This window comes from Salvia hispanica, chromosome 1, assembly GCF_023119035.1.
Source record: "Salvia hispanica cultivar TCC Black 2014 chromosome 1, UniMelb_Shisp_WGS_1.0, whole genome shotgun sequence".
NCBI lineage: Eukaryota > Viridiplantae > Streptophyta > Magnoliopsida > Lamiales > Lamiaceae > Salvia > Salvia hispanica.
In genome coordinates this window covers 38,650,056-38,673,066 of record NC_062965.1, presented here as the reverse complement: position 1 = coordinate 38,673,066, position 23,011 = coordinate 38,650,056, and the positions used below count along the sequence as shown (strand labels likewise).

The window sequence follows — 23,011 nt, the reverse complement described above, 5'->3', positions numbered from 1 at the left end:
TTTGATAAAGAAGTGGAGGCTCCTTTTAAACAAACTTGAAATTGTATCATGGATGCAACAACAACATACCATATCTATGTCCCCCCATTTGAAGTTTGGTATTTCACCGACCTTTTATCAAGGTTTGTGGCAAATTCATTAAATTGTTGGCATCATCAAATTTTCCATTTGCCTCCACAACCGTGTACAGCTGCACAAATTTATAGTAGCAAGTGAGTATCAGAATGAGTATCAGAATCACAGCCCTGTAGTTGGTACATCATTTAATAGTGCGCGGTGAATCACTTCAGACGGGTTCGACAAAGGTAAATTAAGCGTAGATAAATACACTTGTACGGATATATAATGACCCAAATAATCATACAAAATAACGTTATTCAAAGTTTATTGCACAACTTAATCTGATTTTTCTTATAAATAGGAAGTCGCTATCGATGTGGAAGAGATTGTAAAATCAGCCATGACTGACTACATGGAATGCGGTGGTGATGATGCTGCTGATGAATTTTATTTGGAAGCTTCAGCAACGAAATCAATACCAAATTCGGATAACAAGCTTGGTATCAATGATGAAAATAAGGCATGTGTCTATCATTAATTCTATTATTAAAAAAATATTGTAGTTTTGTTGGACCGTGTTTTCTACCGTTTGGTCACAATCACTATTTAGGATAATGAACTCGATGTGGAAGCCATTGTAAAGTCTGCAGTTGAAGCGTTCATGGAATGTGATGAGGTTGATGAAGATTTTGTCACGCCTTTCGTGAATAAGTCAGAACCAAAACTGGGGAAAGATTTGGTCGTCTTTGCAAACGAACAAGTAAGTTTTTTTGTACTGATCTATTTGGTTCAACGAAGTAGGGCATCATACAATGCATAAACTGAACGTATAGTATCTTTATACATCATATGCAAATGACCTCTACTTTCTACTTGTAGCCACATGACAACCATCTAACATTGAAGATGAAAGTTCGATCTAAGGCAGAGATGAGATATTCTAATGCATTGCGTTCGCCATTTCTTGAGAGAGCAGTTACAGATAGTGCCATGCAAGCTTAATCCAGATGAACGGATTATGTATTGCTGCTTGATGATCAATTTCCACGGAAATGAGTAAGTATTATGCAATCAAAATACATATTAAATGTTTGAACTAATATCTATTTAATAATTTGTTGGAATTGTTAGAGAAAAAATTATATACAATGACAAAGTTGTTGAAGTTAGCCTTCTTGAATTTTGTTCCTTATTGCTGCATCAAAGAGGTTTCTACTGGCATAAGCGCCTTCTGCTCAGTACTGAACAATATGGAAGATTTGAAATCGGTCACTTCACCAAAAAGGATGTTTTTCACCACCGACCCTGCTGTGAGTTAACCTAACCCACTTACATTGAGACGAATATATAGTTTTCATGACCTGTTTTTTATGATTCAATGTTATGACCTAACTCTGCTACTATAAATTTGTGCAGTTGTACACAGTTGTGGAGGCAAATGGAAAATTTGATGATGCCAATAAATTAAATGAATTTTCCACAAACCATGGCAGAGAGATTTGTTGCTCTTGCATCCATGATACAATTTCAAGTTTGTTTGAAAGGAGCATCTACTCCTTTTTCAAAAAATTTCTAAACATTTTACAAAATATAGGTTTTCTTCGCATTCTGCAATGCAAAAGGTACTAGTATGGTTGACACATTAGTCCTCACAGTACTACTTAAATGATTATAGACGACGCTAGAGATGGAGAAGATCATGACTTGTGATTCACCTACGGTTATATTCCAGAGGCATTAGTATGGTTACACATTAATCCTCACAGTACTACTTAAATGTTATTGATACCGACAAAAAGTGCATGTTTTGCAGAGAACATTCTTCTGTAAGTATTTAACAAGGATTGAGTGTCACAATCAATTCAAAACAGTGATCAACGTACCGGTTTAGAGGTTGAAGATGAGTTGGAGAACAACAAAAAATGTTTAGACCAGCAAGAAAATGAAGGACAACAAACTACGGATCTTAATCATTGGTTATGTCATACATAAAACTATTGAATCTTTTGTTCAGTTCTTTATAGTAAACCACTATTTTAAGTAAATGATATTTAGACCTTGCAATTCTCTATTTTTGGACTATGTGTTAAAAATGTCATTGGATGTTATTGTTACTTCACTATATATATTATTTCAGTTGTATTTATTTTAGAGTCTCTATGTACTAGTAATCCAAGTGATGGTGTAATTTACCAATTATTAAAATACATAGCATCAAAGTTCTTTGTCTGTCAAATTATTCTCATGGTATTGACTTAGTTTTAAAAAAAAAATAATGCTGCCATGACCGAAAAATACACTAACAATGACCTAAACAGCAACTATTCTTTGTCCATCCACCAATTTAAATATGACTGAAAACTACACTTACAATGACCTAAAGTTGCCCTATTGAATAGTACATCGGTCGTTTGAGTAAAAATAGATTCGGTTAAGGGTATTGCAATACTCTTGATTATTGTAGTCGAATACCAAACCATGACACTTATTTTATACTTTGGGTCATTAACAATATAGAGTAACAGAATGCGTCATCCAAATCTGGTCGAAATGTTCATTTGAAACTGCTGTTGAAGTAAATGTTTCATATCAAACAACCTGACAATGCAAGTAAAATGGCGTCCAAAATGAAAATTAAACTGACGTTAGTTCAAAAAGAGAAAACATAGTATCAAACTTTGCGGTAGTATATGTTCTTGAATTTCTTGGAATGCACCGTCTATGAATATTGTAGATGCATGCTTCTCAATAGACCACTATGTTTTCATCTTTGCGGTAGTATTAGCATCCATATAATCAAGCTTTGCGGACTAGTTTCGTTGGGCATTAACAACATTGTTGAAGTTCATTAAAGACATAATAAGGTTTGCCCTAGACTAAGTATACCTCTTAAAAAAATTGTCGTCTTTATCAAAGAACTGGAACAGAAGTCCCTAAAGTATGCCGGAACCTAATACTCTCTTGATTTGAACATAGATTTGAACCATTCAAAGCCTTCAAGTTCAAATTTCTCGATGACAGTCTTCCACTTGTCTTTGAACATGGTGGGTTCAATCAACTCGACCAAAAGCATAAATTCAAATCCTTTTTAAATTCAGAATTACCAAGAAGTGACTTAGGAACCTTTTCAGCGACTTTTGCCATGATGTGCCACATGCACCATCTATGACGTGTGTTCACAAGAACCTTTTCAATAGCAACTTTGATGCCCAAGTCTTGATCAATAATTATAAACTGTTTGAATAGCCATGAGCAAACTAGCTCCAAAGGACACAACGCGCCTGATCCATCTTCTGCTTCTCTCTTCATTCTTTTTTTTTTCTTGTTATCGTCATGGCTTGCTCAAGTTACTTGCATCGCATAATCTGTTTTGAAGTTAGGAGTCACGTTGATGTAATTACTAATGTAGGACGTGAACCTTTCTCTGCAAGCATTAAACGGTGCAAGGAGCATGGCCTTGCAATACCTCCCCCTCAAAATCTGCAGCAACCTCACACTGACTCCTTGAAGACCCATAGTCATTAAATTGGCAAGGTTACCCATGTAAGCCTCCATGTGTCTCATCAAGAATACTGCTGAGTCATTAGTGGTCTGGGCTGTCTCTGTCTTCCAGGGCAAGTCCTGCAGGCGCGTATTGCGCTCCTTCATTATGACTTCAGTTCGTCGAATCTCTTTGACTTGAGATAAAAACTGAGAAAATCCATCTGCAAAAAAGGTTAGCGGCGATGTAAGCTCCTTTATGTCAGCCTTTATCCAAACCAAAATAATGCAAAGAAATAAGTCGATTGGCAATCTGGAATGTCAAAGTAAAGAAAATTTTAAAGAGAATGATCACACAACAGCTTCAAACGACTCTGCCAACACAATGCAGTAATAACAAATGTAAAATGGAAACGGTAAAACACAACCACATATTGGAAGTCATTTTCAGCACAGTTTGAATTCAAGCGCTCCCACAACAGAGCTGCAAATGTCAACACCAATATCTCCCATACAATGTCAACTTCAAGAACACGATGTCAGTACTCCCATGTCAACATAGCAAGCAATATGAATAGGAACAACAAAAAAGACATAATATCACTCGACCACACCATCATTCACGACAATCCAAGCAATGTCAATATGATGAACAACAAAAAAGATGCATAAGCACAATCTAACATGTTATTTCCAACTCCCACAAATATCAACACAATTTTAACATAAAATCAACAAATGCATCCAAGTTTCAGTATTTCAACATCATACAATGTCAATGCATCCAACCATTCCCACACCCACTAATATAAACACTACTTTATCACAAAGTCAACAAACACGTCCATGTTTCAACGAAAATCAACACTGCTTTAACACAAAGTCAACACTGCTTTAACACAAATCAAAAAACAAGTCTATACATGAAAATCTTATAATTCTATTCTAAACAATATCCATAGAAATGTTACTAGTAGATCCAAGTCTCTCTCATATTTGTTCCGATCTGGAATACCGTTCTCGGGCACGACATGGTCTAGCACATCCGCAACCCTAGTCTTCAATGAAAAGCAAACTAGATAGTAATGCTTATTTGAATATATTGGGAAAAAATCTGCACATAATAATACCCTTGCTTCAATATTAATTTTCAATCACATCGCTTTTGGTTCAACAAGAGAACAATTACCAAATCCTATTTTGTGATGTCAAAAGTTCCCGTGTCGTTGAATTGACTATCTATCTCCTCACATAATGTAGCCGCAGCTTCAGATTGTTCCCAAGTAGGTCTCCGTTCAATCACATAGACTGTCTGCAATTGTTACACAGTGTCATTAGACAAAAAAAAAAAATCAAAATATACCATATTAACAGTACACTTACTAGTACACTTACTGTTAGAGCTATTGTCACAAACAATCTGTTGGGCTTCTGTGTTAGTTTATTCACCTCCATGCAATTCAGATACGAAGCCCAAGTATCGACAACTTAAACGTCAACAAGTTCAACGTGCTGAATTTCCTTTTAGTAACTTCCACAACATCGTCGAAGTAGATAACATGATACCTAGATTTAAACCATAAGTTATTCAATTCATGCACTTTTGTTAAACCAACACAATAATGATAATACAATTTTTTGCTTTCGTCCACATGTAGGGTGTTGCAAGTTGGAATTGGTAACAATCCCTCTCTTCTCTAGTGTTGGGTTTATACGCGTTGATGATGATCCCTCTCTTCTCCCTGTAGGCAATCTGAGTTTCCTTGCTGGAGTAGGTTGAATGGCATACATGCTCTCTTCACGATTCATCACTGCATCTTCTTCACGATTCATCACTGCATCTTCACGTACAGGTAATGTACCCACATTACCGTCTCTCGTAACTATTTGTGTTTCGAAAGTAGCATCACCTAGTTCAATGACTGCTTCCACAGCAGAACAAATGGCCATATCTATTGCGTCGTGCTGCATCAGCAAGACAGGGAATTCTACAATGCCAATAACTTATGCCAGATTTGAAAACCCTTAATTAATGTCAACAGTATTTATTTCAGATATTTTACACACCTCCGACACAACATCACGCGTTATAGCCGTAGCCACGTCAAGTGCATTATCCTTATTGGAATGAAGTAATATATTCTGAAATGAAGTGAAAAAAAGTCTATCTAATGATGGATGTCCGGGTCATAATAGGCCTCTTTTGAGAATTTTTTCCTATCAATTTGGTATTAGAATATATCAAAAGTACATCAATATATAAATGAAGTCTACTACGGTGGTTTTAGGTTTCCTAGATAAAAAAAAATACCAAGATATAATCTAGGATTGAGTTGTGAGATTATTTTAGTCATAGTAGGTTATATATGACTAATTATCCCATGATTATCCATCTAAGATTGAGTTGTGGGATTGAATCTCATTACCAAACACACTACATAATTAATCCGGGGATATAATCTTGGAAACCGAACACCCCTACGTATATTTTGCATACCACATTAATTTCAGTTATGGCATATATTAATTTTGTTTGGTCAGTAAAAGTAGAATGAGCAAGTTCAGTAAAGGGGGCACGAAATTAACATGTACTATTGCTAATTAAGCTACCAGTGGTAGTAACATTATAGCTAAGTTGAGAGATAATATATTCATAACTTTAACTCATAAAGATGAATGATCAACAAAAATTATAGTAGGAAACATTTTATATTTCAATGATGATTGCAACATTAAAACTAAAATCAGAGCTAGCAATCTTCATGCTTACGAAGATAATCTTTGGAAAGCACTCTAGCAACAATCCAATTTCATTCATGTATAGAACACATTGATCAATAATATATTCATACTTCATCAGTCTTTCAGTCTTGAGATTTAGTGAAAATTTTTACCTTATGGCAAGAGTTTTTTTTCCGACGTCTGTCATCTCATTTGATAAACATAACATTTCCAATGCCGCCAATCCCGATAAGTGAACAAGGATTACAAATTGAGAAGATAATCCAGCCGTCAATCCACTAAAATGTATCGTTGAGAAAATAAATTGATCTACTTCTACTTCCTCTGACATCTCCTCTTCCATGAGATGCAGGGATGATTGAGAAAGAAATATGTGGAAATAGGATTTACAAAATCCTGCGTATTCATATATTGAGAGAAATAGTTTGGCGGCGGAAGAGAGGAAAGTTTGAGATTTAGGGCTCACTGTTATATTTTTTCTCAGGCTTATTCTAATGTACTCTATTTATTGGCATATTTTAAAATGGTAATCCACATCACAAAGCTATCATGTCACGTGCAATTGGTACATATCCTTTGATGATACAAATAAATATTACTTCCTCCACCCTCAGTCCCCTAATAACCGATTACCTTTATTTCAAAAAGTAATGGGTTAAAATGTAACAGCCCGACATTTCTAGAGTATAATAAATACGACGATTGTTAACTATGCGAACTTAAAGCAACAAGAAATGTAGACTAGGGTTTCATTTAAAGAGATTTGACCAAGTGTTTAATGAACTGTCAAGGCAATAAGTCAACGGCTTACTCACGAAAATCAAGATTTAATAGAATCATAGGCTAAGCTCAAAAGTCAAGGGTTTGATGTAATTCCAACAAAACGCAATAATTCACCATATTCCAATTCAAAGAAATAAGTTTGAATCAACCAAAGATAACAAGTTTCCAAAAATTTAGCGGAAGCAATCCAAGAGAAAGCAAAGCCATGTATGAAGACACGACTACACTCAAAGTTCCAAACATCCATTTTATTCGATTCAACTGTCTCAACACCACCGACCGCCCGTCGCCGCTCAACCTGCACATAGGGAAAACACATGCAGGGCTGAGTATTTTAAACATACTCAGTGGACTCATGCCAAAACGTTTTAATAGTTATGCCACCCTTACCATAGTGAACTCGAGGTTTAGCATTTATTTTAAAGGATAGCATCGAGTATCACAAAATATTTCATGGATTGGCCAGTCAAATATACATCCCATTTTCTCATCAATCAACAATTCATATGGTGCGACGAAGTGTGGCCACACTTTCGCCCACAAGACCGGCCGACTAGCAAGGACGGTTCCCGATCTCCCGTGTACACTAGCCTGATAGGGTTTGCGGCCCTACTCAGACCCGAATTCGTTTATATAGCCCTATAGCCTAATGGAGCGCACTCGCAAACTAGGCATCAGACACACACAATATCCAAAATAATCATAGGCATGACATAACAGTTTAATCCACCCTTATTGCTCCACTTTCATAAATTTGCAACATAATAGAGAGTTTAAGAATAAGAGTGATGCTAAATGGCCACATTATGGCCAGCCATAATCTTAAAATATTATTAAAATTCTGTGTAATTAATGCTCCATTGCTGAAATTTATGTCTTTAGAGAGTAACAATATGTTAAAGACTAATATAATCTCAAATATTAAATACTTATGTAGTACTAGAATATATTTAGTTATGTAGTAGAATATATTGTATTTGTATCTTAAATAAGTAGTACTCGTATATTTATATGATTAACAATTTCATAAGTGTTACACATTATATTTATAAATATTATTAAGTGTGACACAATAAAATTCTATTACAAAATTGCAGGAAGTCTTATTGTTATCGTAAACAAATTCTCAATTTAAGTATTACTCACTATATAAAACAAATTCTCATTTTTTCAATTTACTATTCGTTGTTGAATTATGCTACAATCAATTTGAAGTTATATTAACTGAATTAATCCCAAACGATAATTACGTAAAATCCCAAATGATAGTTTTAATCAATTTTGACTATACTAGCACTATTTAATTCTAATAACATAATCTATCCTAATTAAAGACATGCATTAATAATGAAATTTACGCATCAACAATTATTTAATCTTCTCATAATTGGTAAATGCTTTTAATTACTAACTGCAATTTTAATTTTAACTAATTCTTGATTTAAAATACATTTAATCATAATATTCAAGTAACTTATACTCCCTCCGTCCACGAAAATTCGTCCCGGTTTGACCGGCCACGGGTTTTAAGAAATGTTATGGAAAGTGAGTTGAAAAAGTTAGTAGATTGTGGGTCCTACTTTTATATATTAGTTTTATAATAAAATGTGGGTAGGAATGAGTTAGTGGAATGTGGGGTCCACTACCAAAAATGGTAAAAGTGAAATGGGACAAATTTTGGGGGACGGACGGAAATGGAAAACTGGGACAAATTTTCGTGGACGGAGGAAGTAGTAAATATTAGTATTGATAAAAATATCATTTTAATATTTTTTTCGGGGAAGAGTATTTCAATATTAAAATATAATGTCATATTTTGATATTATCAATTACGAGTAATTAATTATATATACTCCCTCTGTCCGAACTAAGTTAGTCGTAATCCTTTTTGGGATGTTTCAACTAAGTTGAATCATTTCCTTTTTTAACAAAAAACAAAACATCTAATCACTTTTACTTTATTCAATCATCTACTTTACTGACTCTTTATCTTTCTTATTTTATTTCTCTCTCGTATTTTTTAACACAATTTTTAAATCTCCGTGCCCAAAAGTTTTGACTCAGTTTAGTTGGGACGGAAGGAGTATAATACTATAATTTTATATATAAAATATTATTATTGATTTTTGTAATATTTCATGATATAGTGGTGTGTATATTATACATTGATCATAGTATACTTACTAGTCCAAAAATATATTCTACTATAAATACTCGATGCAATTAAATATATTATACATTGTATTATGTCATAGTATGCAATTAAATAGCTTAGTCTCTTGAATTAGTTTTAAACCCATTTATAGTTGATTTAATGTTTGAATTGGAAATTTCAATTGTTCTTAAAATTCGATTGATCATGGATCAATTGGAAAATTTATTTAATCTTGAGTTCAATTGAATAATTGAGATCCACATTAATTTGAATTCAAAATAATTGAAGATTTAAAATTATTTTTATTTGATCTTAGGTTCCATTGGATAATTATGATATAAATTAATTTTAACTTAAAATAATTCTTAAAATTCATTTGATAATTAAAATTTCAATCATATAAAAGTAATATGAGTCACTTATAGTGAGACAAATGGAGTATTTGTGATGCCATAATATAACAATATACTATATATATAGGAGTACTAATTAGTCAGACGGATGAAGTAGTACTATATATACACAAATATATCAGTTGAATTTTAAATATATATTCAGGTATTATGGAATTTATATACAGATGAAGTAGTACTATATATACAGATGAAGTAGTACTATTTAAATAATAGTATGATATATTTAAATCTATATTCAGGTATTATGGAATTTATATAACATTGTGTCACAAATTTAGTATGAAGAATAGTTATATGACTGTCATAATGTCATGTAATAACAAAAGATTCAAATAATGCGTAATTACTATCATTAATTGAATAGAATTCCCAATTATCAAATGGAGGTTCATTTGATTAAAAAAAGAGTATTTGATGTTCAATCGATTAATTGTAAAAGGGGAATAAATATGAATTCAATGGATGACTCGGAAATTTGATCAATCTAAGTTTTAGTAAGTATGGAATAGTGAATGTTGAATCAGTTTATATATTTCATTCTTATGTATATTCTCACAATCTAATTATATAATTGTTACCGAAATTAGACAATGCGAAACAAATAAAAATAAATCAGTGAAAAAATTATTATTAAAAGATAATGAACGTAATAAAATTCAAGTAGAGAACTGAAACATAATAAAAAGCGTTTGCCTTGAAAAAAAAGAAAGGGTAGTAATGTAAAAATATTTGAGCATTAAATGAGATAATTAAATTAATAGTATCTATAATTGATATATTTACTAAAATGCCATTTTATGGCCAGCCACATTATAGCCAAATTATAGCCGCATAGCTTTACCCTAAGAATAAAGCCCACCTCGATTTCCTTCGATATCAAGTACGTACTTCTTCTTGTTATCACACCGAGAACGCGAGCTATCACTTTTACTTCATGTATTTCAAATAAGTCTCAATTATGGATCAAAATCATGCATGATCTCACGTTTCCCTTTTTCCCATCGATTATTTTCAATATTCTCATTCAAATTCAAAGTACGATTATCACAACGGTTTTATTCGCACAACAACTCCAGATTTATCATCAAATCGTGCCATGCATGAGTGTTTCAAAACACACCCACACGGTTTCACACACACACACACACACACATGTGCATCCCATTCATCAATTAATTTCCCCTTCACTCATTCTAAATGCATGTGGATTCAAAAACACCGATTGATCGGTATAAGAAGAAAAGATCAAAATAAAACTACCTTTTCAATAGAACAAACGGTAGGAAACAAATAGGATCTTGATTCTTCAACAAATTCTTGAATTTCAGCTTCAATTCTTCACACAAGATGAAGAAGTAATGGAGAAAAGTAGATGAAAAATTGAGAGAGAGTGGGGGAGAGAGAGATCGAAATTTTGGGAGAGTGGGGGCGTGATTTTGTGATGCTAGGGTTTAGGATTTCTCATGTATTTATAGAGTGCAAGATATAATCCAATAATTAAATAAATAAAGATTTGGAAGAGATTTGTTGGTTGAAGTTGGCGTGATTTACTAGGAGAAATAAGGGGGCATGATTTAATTCAAATATTTCACGGAGTAGAATAAAATATCACGGAGCAGAATAAAATAATAAATCCTCCTCAATTAAAAGGAAATAGGCGTGAATTTCGATCCCTTTACAAGGAATTAATTAAAATCCTAATTTAATTAGGATATTGCAAGATCTTCTTAGATTTTGGCAAGATATATGCTAGGATATTTGAATTTATTTATAGAAGAGAATAAACAAGGGATCAAATAATAGAATAAAATAATCTCTTCTCCCATAATATAGGAGATTTCGAAAATCTCCTTTAGAAACAACATAAGGGCCGAAAATTTCATCAAATAAATAAGGAATAATCGGACTTTGGATTTAATTTGGATAATTATCCCAAGCAATAATTAAATCCAAGAAAAATAGGATTTCTTCTTCAATAAATAGGAGGGGTCGAAAATTCCACATACTTAAATAATGCTCCTATTAATTTCTCACTCATCCCTTAGGAAAATAATTCACCACAATTATTTTCCCCACATCAAAATATTCGCATTTTCGGATTTCCACCTCCTCTTCACATTTTCCACTGACTTTAACCATTCCACGGCCACGTCATATTTTCCACAATATTGACTATTCAATAGCCACGTCACATATTCAACAAGTTTGACTATTCAACTCAAACTCAACTCCATATCGCAATTAGGTCACAAAGAATATTGCAACAAATCACTCATCATTTAATTCCACATAATCATAGCATTAAAAGCATTTAATGCAAAAATTTTCACGTCTCAAAAATTAGGGTTCGAAAAAGCGGGATGTTACATAAAAAGTCAATGAAATATAGATCCAACTTTTATATATTAATTTTAGGTTTGTGTTAAAATGACAATACCTCTTAAAGTGACACCGTGACACTACATATTCAGCAATATTATAAATGCTACATAACAATATTATAAATGTTACACAACAATCTATAGATTGTTGTTTAGTGTGTTGGATATTGCTAGCAGAGAAAAAATTACTGTATACAGTGTTGTATATTGCTGACCGAGATTTTTACACTTGAGCATTTTTTTTATTGCCACATGACAGCTTATTATTCGTCCACGTGTACAAATGATTGGCTAGGAATGGTTGTATGATGTTATTTTAAGAGGTGTTATCATTTTAACACACTTCATTTTATAATAAAATGTGAGTGGAATGAGTTAATGAAATATGAGATCTACTTGTCATTTATAGTAAAAATGTGAAAATGGATAATTAATTGGAGACAGACTAAAATGATAAAAATGGACAATATACAAGAAATAATATATTTTTTATTTTGCAATTCGTGCCCCATGTATGTCAGTTGTGTTGGAATGAAGAAATTAATTAATTGGAGAACAAGAAATCAAGAGATGACGTTACGGCAAGAATAAAGAAGGAAATCAATTAAAGATTATGGAAAATCAAATAAAAAAGATATTAGTATAATTAGAATATATTTTCCATGTATAGCTAGAATTAGAGCCTATAAAAGGTTGTGTAACCATTGATAGAATTCAAATTGAAGTCATTCACAATGTAGTCTTTAAAGTTCTCCCGTCTTTTACTTTCTGCAATGATATTTTATTTTCCGCATTTTACTTTTCAGCATGGCATCAGAGCAGGTTCGATCACATGGATCGATCTGTCTATAGCAAAAACAAAAAAAACAAAAAAACAAAAAACCCTAGCAGAAAAACATAAAGGAAGAGGCAACAGTGAGATCAAGCAATAACGAGGGCGTCGCAGCCGAGCTGGCGGCGAGGAGACTGGGCGAAGGCAGCACAGTGCCAGCAACAGCGAACGGCGGTGGTAGCCAAGGCGATGACAACGGAGGCGGAACCCCGGCAGCAATGAGTAGACGTCGGCGACGACGAGGCTGCTGTTCTACAGACAACTGACTGTGGTGGAGATGGCAGGGGCGAGAAGCAAGGTTGGCAGCTGAATAGCGCTGGAAGAAGCAGCGAATCGATTACCCGCTAAGTGAGAGCGGTGGCGCCAGACGCCCGAAGCGAGCCATGCGAACGACAGTGTTGTCACCGCGAAATCGATGGGAAGGCGGTGACCTCACAAGGCCGCTGCTTTGGAGAATTGAAAAAAAAATGAGATGAGTAAGAGACGTTGCTCGTAGGGTTAATAATTAGACTCCATTTTTGGGATTTTAATTTCTCAAGAATTGGGAGTAAAACTTGGACATGAGGTTAGCTATTCTATTCCATTTTAAGATTAGCCTGTTGGAAAGAACTTGGGAATTGAAAGAGAACGAAGAGAGTCCCGAATTATCCGGATGAGGGGCAGAGGAACTAAACAGTCGAACAATGCCTCCGTGGACGGAGGAAAAGGCTCCGAGGGAGTAGCCCGCCGAATAGATCGAGAGCCCAAAGATGGGCGCTCTGAAGGATGCCGAGAAGATGGCCACATAGAATGAAGTAAGCTAAAGGAGCCACGGTGAGAGACAGCTTGTGTCGGCTTCTAAAGTGGAGTCCGTCACAGGGGGAGAGAAGCTGTCACTTGGAAGTGGGGTTAGTGGAGGCCGGTTGCTGACAGGAGAAGCTCTGAGAAAGCAAGCTTGGAGAGCCATGGTGGCCAAGCTGAAGATTAAGGGCTGGCCAAGTTTACACCTATGAGTCGGCGGAGGGGCCGCCACAACGGAGAAGAAGGCTGCAGAGGAGCAGCCATGGAAGAGATCGAGTCTCCACCTCAAAAAGAGAAGAAAACATTGAAGCAGTTACTAGTAGAGGGGGTGAGGAAGTACCATGCAGGAAGAGAGATAACGAAAGGTCATTGAGAAGCGTCCGATGAAGAAGTCCAGAGAGGCCGTTGAGAAAGCCAAAGCTGAAGAGGTTGAGAAACTTGCTGTCGATGAATTGTCCCTCCATGGAGGAGAGGAAGTATCTGATCGAACAACTTATCAGATTGAGTTGAGCCAATTTCCGGAAAAGAAGGTGATCGGAACTATCTAAGATAGCTCCTAAATATGAGTATAAACTGTTCAAACAAGCTCCCGAACACGAGTTAAAACTGCCAACAAAAAATTGAAGAGCTCCTTGACACGAGTTAAAACCGTCAACAAAAAATTGAAGAACTATATGAAATGAGTCTAAACTTTCAATGATGAATGAAGAGCTCCTTGATAAGAGCCTACACTTTCAATGAAGAAAAATTGAAGAACTCCTTAAAACGAGTTTAAACTTTCAATGATGAATGAAGAGCTCCTTGAAACGAGTTTAAACTTTCAATAACTCTTTGATAAGAGTATAAATTATCAATAATGAATTGAAGAAGCTCTATGATACGAGCATAAACTGTCAATGAAAATTGAAGAACTCTTAAATACGAGTATAAACTATTTATCCAACTAAAGGTCGTACAAGTTAAGTGTCGAAAAATTCGATACTTAACTTGAGGGGGAGTGTTGGAATGAAGAAATTAATTAATTGGAGAACAAGAAATCAAGAGATGACGTTATGGCAAGAATAAAGAAGGAAATCAATTAAAGATTATGGAAAATCAAATAAAAAAAATATATTAGTATAATTAGAATATATTTTCCTTGTATAGCTAGAATTAAAGCCTATAAAAGGTTGTGGAACCATTGAGAGAATTCAAATTCAAGTCATTCACAATGTAGTATTTAAAGTTCTCCCCATCTTTTACTTTCCGCAATAATATTTTATTTTTTGCATTTTACTTTTCAACAAGTTGATTAGTGGCGTGCTATTGTTTAATCCACTGTATCGATATCACAAATAATAAACCCTAAGCCCAATGTATATATTTTTCAAATTGCCATTCATGATGAAAGCCCACAACTTTTTATTAGTGATGTTCCTCACCCCATTCTGTGAATCTGAGCTTATACTAATATTTGAGACAAATGTTTCAATTGGTCGAACTAATTTTCTTTTTTAATCACTAGCTATCATTTGGAATTTGGGAGGTTTCAAGGATAAGATGGAATAAGGATGTGTTGCTAGTTATCGGTTATCGGTTTCCTCAGCTTTTTCGGACAAGTGATGGAGGGGGCTACCCATCCACGTCCCCCTTGTCGACCAATGGGAAGCGGTCGTGAAACCCCTGATGAGTTTCTGCGAGTATGTTTTGTTTTATCCTATTTTAAAATTTAACATATACTTCCTACGTCTCCGATTATGAGTCACATTTTTCCATTTCGGTCCATCTCTAATTCAGAGTCACACTTCATTTTTATCATAAATAGTAAATAGGTCCCACATTTTACTAACTCAATTCACTCACATTTTATTATAAAACCAATATAAAAAATGGGTCCCACATTTCACTAACTTTTTCAACCAACTTTTCTTTCTTAAAACTCGTGCTCGGTCAAAGTGTGACTCTTAATCAGGGACGGACGGAGTACTAAACCACCACCGTCTTTGTCTCTGAAAAGAGAAACTTTTGAAACGTCACGATTTTTGATACACAATTGGTAAATGGAAGAATTGGTAAAGTAAGAGATAGAAAGAAAAAAAAATAATAAAGTATTGTTAGTGGATTGTGCGGTACATGTCCTAATATAGAAGGTTTCTATTTTTAAGGGAAGACCTACAATGAAATAGTTTCTATTTCTAAGTGACGGGGGTAGTACATATCATTAATTTTATTTATAACTAAAATTTATTTTTAAAATAAAATAAAAGTATAATTTCGCAATGATATGTACTTAAAGTCAGATCCGTGAACTAGTTAAAAACTTGTATAAGTTGTATAATCCTTGACAATAGAGAAGTAAAATTATGCATTGTTTGAGAGAGTATTTTATACTCCATCCGCCCCAACTTACTTGAGTCGTATTCCTTTTTGTGTTGTCTCAAGTTACTTAAATTATTTCTTTTTCTGGCTAGAAATAAAATATATAATACTTTACTTTTTCTTTTACTTTACTCTCTCTTCTTTTTCTTACTTTATTCTCTCCACTACTTTCTTAACTCACAATACACAACTTTCTTAAATCTCGTGTAAAAAAGAAACGCCTCAAATAACGTGGGACAGAGAGAATAGATAGTTTTTCAACTCCGACATTGCTTGTGATTTAAATGTTTGACAATTAGTTTTGCACTTAAAAAAAATATTTTTTTGATGTCTATATACATTTGTCGGATTTCAATACAAAATCAATGTTTAGTTTAGTCCTAAATGTGCCTGGGTAAATCCTACAGGTTCTTGGTGCATAATCAATTCCATGATTTTTTATATTTAATTTTTATAGTATTTTCATTTTTATTGCATTCTTTTATTTTTTTTACCTATTTTTTCTAGTAACATGTTTATATTTTTATTATCAAGTGGATTTGATTTGAATAATATTTATGTTTAGGTTACCATGTGAATTTAATTTGAATAGTAATTTAAAATTTTAATTTAAATTCATTTGCAGGTGAATATGTTATTTTAATGAATATAGTATTTTAATTAAATTAAAATAAGTAATTTAATTATATTCCAAAACAAATAAGTAAATAAAAATAAGAAATAATACGTATAAAAAAGCGAGACTCATGAATAGTTAAATGAAAGAATGAAGGATTGTAAATACTCCATCCGTCTGTGAAATGTCGTCCGTATTTTAAGAAATGTAAAGAAAAGTGAGTAGAAAAAGCTAGTGTAACGTGGGTTCCAAATTTATATATTAATTTTATAATAGAATGCGAGTGTAATGAGTTAGAGGAAAGTGAACTCCATATACCAAAAATGAAAAGAAAAAAAAAAGTATACAACATTTCACGGATGGATCGAAATGACATAAGGGGAAAATATTTCATGGATGGAGAAAGTATCGTTTATTGAATGAGAAATGAGATAAAAAAAAAAGTTGTAGGTGCCTTAAATAGTCTAGTGAAAGAAAAGATAGTTGTAAGAGATGAGAGGTGGAAATCCAAAATAATCTCTATTGAGCTTATTTTTTTGATTTTATTTATTTTTTTATCATTTTGAATTTAAAAAATTAAATAATATCTATATGCCATAAAAAGTAATATAAATGATATAGAAACAATTTAGCATTGTACAAATAACGAAAAATTGAGTAAATTCACAAATAATATCATACACTAACGCAAAGTTGTGATAACAATCTATAATCTATAACTATATAAAAGGCGAGTTTTGGCGTTAATTTTAAATATTTATAAGTTTTAGGCATAAATTTCAATATGTATAAGTTTTGGAATTTTGAGTAATTATAATGATAGGTTAGCGATTTAATGCCCATGATTTCAATCGACAATATAAATGTAAACTTACAATTAATGTATTCAAATATGGGTACCAATATAATTTTGTAACTGCTTAATGTAAAAACTTGACAATAAGGTAAGCAAAATGTCAGTTACTACTCACGAAAATTGTATAAGCAAATTTCTATAGTTATAAACGTACATTACAACTTCTCACAAAATACCAGTTACAACTTCTTTCTATAAATCTTTAATATTTTAAATATGGAGCCCTAAAGCCTAAACCCAATCATGCTATAATTTCATCCATTTATAAGTTTCTTTCAACTTTTTTTCTATAAATAGGTATCATTTGTTACCTTATAACTCATATCTTCATTGCCTCTTCTCGGCAAAAAGAACTTTTTCCTGTATTTTATTACTCTTTTTTTCAATAATAGTACATTTATTTGAGTAGATTGTAAGCGTTCTTTTTTTGTGACTAATATGTTCCTAACCTTATGATCTTACCATAGGAAAAAATTGAATGGAATTCATATGATCAAAAGCCTAGCAATACTAAATCGGTCAACGGAAACTTGTGTGCGCGTATTTGAAATGGCTAAATATGTAGACAATCAAATGTAGTTTCCTTGGAATGTATTTTCTATGATCGTAAGATATGTGTGTCGTTTCTTATTTTATTATGTTTTTTTAGTTATTTATCTAAAATCATTAATTGTTATTATATTCTTTTTCCATGCAGGCCAATAGGATTCAAGGAGCATGTCTCGGCCTTACAAATTAAGTTTCGTGATCAAATTAGGGAGGGATCCATTGTTTCTATATTTTCAATTTTTTTCTGTGAGAACAAATAGAGTCCATACTCATATTATACAAACAAAATTATCATACCTCGGCAAGGCAGTTCGATCAGTCTTATCGCAACGTGCACATATCAACATGTTCTCAACCTTAATTTGTCACCTTTTATAACACATCCTTTACACAGCACATAGAATCACTCCTCGTAATGGCATTCTATAGTGTCAAATTTGCCAAGAATTCAATACTCCTTCCTATGGAATACAACTCCAAAAAAATTTATTTAAAGAGAAACAGTTTAACTCGAAAAGGACGAAATTTATTAGAAATAAATTATATGAAAGAATAATCACCTGAAACTATTGGTTGTTATTGATTCACTTAATTGTATTTTCGCCATATACATTCAAGCCGTAGTTCACTTAATGTACTGATAATAGCTTTTTTTACTTATGTTTGTTTGGCATAAAATTTCATATAATTTGTGGAATAATTATTTCATATTAATGTTTAGAACATTATTAATTTGTGGAGTATATTATTGATGAAACTACAATGAAGTTTACAAATTAAATGTACTATTAATAAGTAAATCTTTATTAAAATATGTGTCACTCTGTATCTATATTTTACAAGTTAAAATATAGTACATCTCTTAGTACACATATCTTCCAAAACTTATGAATGAAGTATTTTATGATTTTGTTCATAAATTTTTAATTACTCCATATTTTTCATTTGTTGGTGATTTGTTTCACTATTGAATTATATGTTTTCTTAATTATATGTTAGTTGACGTGTGTTTGCATTTTTTTAATTAAATATGTAAATGATTTTAATTAATATTTATTATGGATAGTTGTAAATTTAATTAGATATTATATTTTTTATAAATAACATAGGACATTGATTGCGGGTACAGGGTCATCTTCTAATGAGTTTAGCCCCTTAATCCCAAATTGAGACTGAATATGGACCCTTTGATCTAAAAATCAAAGGCTGCAATTGAATAAAAAAAATATCAATACACTGAATTAACAATCTCAACGAAAGGGTAAAATGGACAATTTACATAAAATTAAGCGCACAGATTTCAATTCCATTTCTCATCCATTCACTCCACCTTCAACAACCATACCACTCACTCCATTTTCTCTCTCAATCTGTCGCCGTTCACTGTTCTCTCTCAATCTCGTGTCGCCGTTCACTGCATTTTCTCTCTCAATCTCGTAGCCGTTCACTCCATTTTCTCTCTCAATCTCTCAATTTCGTCGCCATTCACTTCATTTTATCTCTCAATCTTTTTCGCCATTCAAAACCAGATTCACTACTCCAAAACACATACCTCTCACTCAAACACAGAAGAACTGCTCAAAAACTCCCCTTCTCCTCCGACGAAAAGCTCGACCTAGGGCAGATTCACAAATTTGAAGAAAAACGACGGTAAATATGAAATTTAAACTCCAAAATTTGTTTTGAAATTGCTAAAGTTTCAACAGAAATGAAACTAATAGAATTATTTTGCAGTGAACGACTTCAAAAAAGGTGCAATGGTTTCAATTGAAAATGCTCCTGTAGAATCGAAAAGTATTTTTCAATTTGATTTACGATTTCTGATTTCAATAAAGAATTAGGGTTCAGATTTTAGTGAAATATTTTATAACCTTCTGTAGTTGTGTTGTTGGTAGATTGATTTCTGATTTGATAACATATGAGAATATAAATCTTCATTTTCTGAAATGTCGATAATGTGAAAGCTATATGTTGATAATGTGTAAGCTATATGTTGATATTGGGTAAACTATATGTTTATATTGAGTTAGAATGATTGTATCAACTGTTGTATTTGTTCAATTTTACTTTCTATAACTAAAATAAAATAAACTCAATCATGCTTTCATCTATCTTGTTAATATTCCTAGAACAACAGAGCATGGCACAGTCTCTATTTATTTCTCTTGAAAATCTTGTCACTTTCCCTTCAATAGTACTGGACTGCTGGAATATTGTCAATACTGGTCATTTCCCTGCTATATTTTCTAGATTGCAAATCCTTCTATATGTTGATATTGGGTAACGTATATGTTGATATTGGGTAAGCTATATGAGACACATAGAGACGTACAAGGGACAAATCAAAGATTGGCAAACATGACTCCCAATTAGAGGATTGAAGACTCTGAGAATCTTGCGTGCCAGATATTGCACAACTCTAGTGACGTCTATGTTTAATTGCAACTGCGAGTAGGTGAAGGAGAAGGCAAAACACCATCTGACTGAATGCAACAAATTTGCCAAGGTTGATGTGGAAGAACTTATTGCAAATTGGGAAAAACAGTAGGAGCTTTGGAGGATTATTAATAAACTTCTTTTGTTGCCATTGAATATTTTTGTTTGTAGAAATACTAATGGCATTACCTATATCATTTTGGATATGTGATTGTTCCTTTTGTCAGTATAAGTATCGTAACTCATCTACAAAATATTAAGAAGTACATGATTTAGTATTGTTTCAATGTTGTGTTGATATTATTTTGTTATTCACAGCTATATGAGAATGTGTATAGGCCAATTATTGAGAATTCCAAATAGTAATGTTGAGAAAGTATACACGAACTATTGAGAATTCCAAATAGTAATATTGAGAAAGTATACACGAATTATTGAGAATTTCAAATAGTAATGTTGAGAAAGTATACACGAATTATTGAGAATTCCAAATAGTAATGTTGAGAATTTATAAAGTTGTATTGATGTCCATTGTTTACATGTAATTGAAAATTTAAGCAACACGAAATGTTTTGAACAATTTTAATAGTATATGAAAAATAAAATGAGATAACATTCAATACATATGTTTGAGATTATTATTCTTCCATACAAACATGGAATCAAGAAAGTTAAGGAATATCCAAAACAAGGAATTTATGTATGCCAATAAACAAAAACCACAGTAATAGGAACAACTAATTTATTTCTGTTTTTTACTCTTCTCTTTGCCGTAGTTCCTTGAATCATGATTAACCATTTTATGGTATTTCCCACATCGTCTAGAAGGTTTAGCTGCTGCCTTCTTCGCCGCCTCCATCTTAGAAGGTAACCTGGATCCAGATCCTTTAAACTTCACTACATTAGGCGGATGAGCATGTATAACATCAGGCCTCATGATAAGACTAATTTCATGCATTGGTTATGGGGTTAAATTCTATAATTTCTCGGGTCTAACACAAATTTTAAGCCAGGCATGTAGAGGAAATTGCCAGATCCAGGAAGAAGGAGAAAAACGCCTGGAGAAGGAAGCTGGCAGAGAAAGTGAGCAAAATAGAGAAGAAGTTACCGGAAGAAGGAGCAGCCGAGAACAGGGCAGAATGGGGATTACAAGAAAGACTCTAAAAAATCCATCCCTTATAAATAAGAGCATGCGGCACACGAGAAAGCATCCATCATCTCTTAGTTCTTAGCTCATCTTTTCTCACTCTCTACACACACATACTTGGGGGAAATCAGTTTGGGGGGTTTTACAGTTAAAAATTCCATCGGAGTTGTGCAACACCGTCTCCACGGGAGGCAAAGATACAATTTGTTTCTATTTTATGTTTACGTTCCCGAATTTCCCGCGTCTTCGCTGTTCGAAGCTCGGTCGTATTTTGTTAAATTTCTGTTGGATATTGCACTATTTTGCTATGAAATTTATTGCTAAGGTTTTGTTTCATGTTATCACTGCATTTTCTGTTCACTTTGGATGTTTTTGCGATTGATCTGGTTTGGAGTTGAATTGTGTGGAGATCGTGGTTGATAGTTTGAATCTGGTTTAATTTGTGTGATCGGAGATCGGGATTGTTGTGGTTTGTCGAGGGAAGCTTGGATTCGGAGTGGATGAAGCATCCAGTGTTTGGATCTGTTCATATTGATGCACTTTTTATTAGCACTAAATAAACCTGCAAGTATACAGAGTATATATAGTATAGCTAAAGGTTAGTACCGGATATCGAACACGGGGAAGACGAACACAAAGTGTCTATCCTCTACTAAGACTCAAATACTATCTGGAAAAATAATTGGATTTTGAAAACTTTTGAAAAACTAAAAACAATAGAAACCATAGACCAGCTAAAAGCGAATAAAACATAGAAAAAGACTATAGAGATAAGGGAATCCCAGGGATATGTGTTCACAGTTATGGTTATACAAAATTCCAACTACAATACCCTAGCACAGTTTATACTTTGAAAGGACGAGTCACCTAGCTTATGCTCATTGATGCACTTTTTATTAGCACTAAATAAACCTGCAAGTATACAGAGTATATATAGTACAGCTAAAGGTTAGTACCGGATATCAAACACGGGGAAGACGAACACAAAGTGTCTATCCTCTACTAAGACTCAAATACTATCTAGAAAAACGATTGGGTTTTGAAAACTTTTGAAAAACTAAAACCAATAGAAAACATAGATCAACTGAAAGCAAATAAATCAAGAGAAAGACAATAGAGATAAGGGAATCCCAGGGATGTGTGTTCACAGTTATGGTTATACAAAATTCCAACTACAATACCCTAGCACAGTTTATACTTTGAAAGGACGAGTCACCTAGCTTATGCTCATGCGATACAAATGTTGATTACACGATTAGGGTTGTTAATCCTAACACGTAACTCCAAAAAGCTCCTAAGACCCTTGAAAAGTCCTCACTCTCAATTAACAGGATGTTCCTCTTCCTAAATTCCCCATTGACGGGGTTAGCCTAAATGGCTCTCCGGTGCGCCGGGGTGTTGAGCTTCCAATTGGCTTGGT

At 33.3% G+C, this 23,011-nt stretch overlaps 1 long non-coding RNA gene across 6 annotated transcripts; it reads right to left on the bottom strand.

Annotated features, from left to right (window-relative positions):
• Positions 1 to 3,109: 3,109 nt before the first annotated feature.
• Positions 3,110 to 6,736, bottom strand: LOC125185124. Of its 6 annotated transcripts, none has more exons than XR_007170082.1 (4): positions 4,936 to 6,736; positions 4,730 to 4,852; positions 4,556 to 4,654; positions 3,110 to 3,764 (listed from the first exon to the last, which is right to left on the bottom strand). It is a non-coding gene; the product is annotated as an uncharacterized LOC125185124 (long non-coding RNA). The 6 variants fall into 6 exon arrangements; XR_007170084.1 differs by lacking the exon at positions 3,110 to 3,764 and having other exon boundaries at positions 4,320 to 4,654; positions 4,936 to 5,106; positions 5,173 to 6,736; XR_007170075.1 differs by lacking the exon at positions 3,110 to 3,764 and having other exon boundaries at positions 4,320 to 4,654; positions 4,936 to 5,682; positions 6,435 to 6,736.
• Between the last annotated feature and the right edge of the window lie 16,275 nt (positions 6,737 to 23,011).